Consider the following 2,179-nt stretch of genomic DNA (forward strand, 5'->3'; position numbering starts at 1 on the left):
TTAGAAGATGCCCAGGTGTAATGAATGCCAGCACTCCCGGGTTGGCCCCTAAAACCATGGAAAAGGGGAAAGGAGAGCCAGAACGATCACCTGAGGGTTTAAAGCGGGGAGCATGTATTCACTTTTTTTTTTTTTTTTTTTTTTTTTTTGCTGGGCAGTTTAAATAGCCTGTGGGAGTGGTCTTGAGCCGCCCTTGGGAGGAGTCACCATTTGGCGGCTTTTTCAGAGGTGGAGTTTGGACTGAGGCACCTCCCAGAGGGAGGGGCTTGAATGGAACTTTCAACCCAACATTCCAAAATGGGTGCCAGGGGCTGGGGTGAAGCCAACCAAACATTCCAGTTTGGATAAAGGGGTGTTGGCTCAAGCCTGGCTGCTTCCTGCGGGCATGGAGTTATGTGGGGCAGAAGATAGTAGAAGTTGGTGGACTCAGCTCAGTGAGAGGTGTGGCTGGAGAGGTATCTGGTTTACTGACATCCTGGAGACCTCACAGATGTTCCTTAGGGAGATGAGAAGGCAGGTGGCTAGGAGAAAAAATATATTGTTGTTATTGGCCCCTATGAATGGGGCTACCCATGGGAAGGGGCAAAGAGAAGCGCCCTGGTTGTCCAGGAGAGGCTCAGGTGAATAACTGAGACCCCAGAGCAGATACGTCCTTTAAAACCAGATTTTAGTTGGTTGGTGTCCTTTTGAGCCAGGAGAGTTTGTACCTATGGTGAAGTCCCAGGAGCTGCTGCAGCATTAACTGTAAGTTGGTCTTGGCCCAGGCAGCAGGAGTGACCTGTAAGATAATGCGTGAAAACCGGTAGGACTAAAATAGGCTTTGGAGAGTGTTCGTTTTTACCAGACCAGATTTCTTGATACAGCAGCAGAACTTTTCCCAGGAACCTGCAGGTATCTGTAAGACAACTGGAACAGGAACAATTTAGAAGTCAGTTAAAGGGAACTGGGAACCTTGGATCTCTGAAGATACACCCCAAACCTGCTAATCCTGGACTATGAAGTCTGTGAAGAGGCACACATGACTGTATTTTTAGCAGGAAACTTAACAATGAAGTAATGAGTTACTGGTACCTTAAGCCATCAAATGCCATTAGACAGATCTGAGAGGGATAAATGAGCAGAAATGAGACAGATTTTTTTTTTTTTACCTATGCCGGCAGTCCCAAGTCTCTCCATAGTCTTTGGAGAACGTTGTTAGCTTTAGAAGCAGTACATGCTGTTAGCTGTTGAGTCATGGAGGCTCAAAGATTTTCCTGTGTGGGGAGAGGAGATCTAGTCTACCTGTGTTGGTGTAAGACTTTAAGACAATCCTGAAGCCATTTTTGACAATTCTGAATCCTCTCAGCCTCTGTGCCATAGTGCTTCCCCTCTTCCCCTGGGAACCAAGGACCTAACAGCTACACTCACACATACTCAGTTCCTGAACAATTACCCATATATGTATGTTTTGGTTCGGTCCCCTGGGAAATGGGGTCAAAATGACCTCTTACCTCATCTGATCTGGCAACAGCTCTCCAGTCAATTATTGGTAATAGCCCTTTCAAATAAGCCAATCAGAATAGTCAAAGAACAACCCCCCTTGCTTCTGTGGCCCCTTTAAAAGTAGACTATACCAGTTATTCGAGGTCCCTCGGCTTCCCTAATGCTGGGGGACCCTATCATGACAGAATTAATAATATCCACATGCTTTTGCATCGGCTGTGGTGTATGAGATGGTCTCTGGGGGCCACTCCTTCTCGGTGTTTGGACGCTAGAGTCCAACATTGGCAGGATGAGAAGATGATTCCCCAGTATAATGTCCAGGAAACTGATGAGGTGGAAGGCTGCTTTTTGTGGTGTGGGTGGCTTTGCCATACCCAAAGGCAAGGCTTGAGGCATGCTGTAACTAATCTTCTTGGAGGAGCTAAAGGAAGCGGCAGGAGCTGGCATGTCTGTATTCGAAGCTCTTTTGTTAAATGCCATACTCTCCTATTGGCAAAGGCACTTGATTGTTATATTTAAATTAGACATATAAGTTAAATTTATTTTTTTTAACTTACCCTTTGTGACTGCAGGGGTCCCCAGTCTCAGTGGACTAAAGCACTTTCCCTTCGTTCATGGCATTATTTTTTTAATTTTTTTAAATTTATTTATTTATTAAGAATTTCTGCCTCCTCCCCGCCACCGCCTCCCATTTCCC

This window comes from Microtus ochrogaster, unplaced genomic scaffold (assembly GCF_000317375.1).
Source record: "Microtus ochrogaster isolate Prairie Vole_2 unplaced genomic scaffold, MicOch1.0 UNK16, whole genome shotgun sequence".
Classification (NCBI taxonomy): domain Eukaryota; kingdom Metazoa; phylum Chordata; class Mammalia; order Rodentia; family Cricetidae; genus Microtus; species Microtus ochrogaster.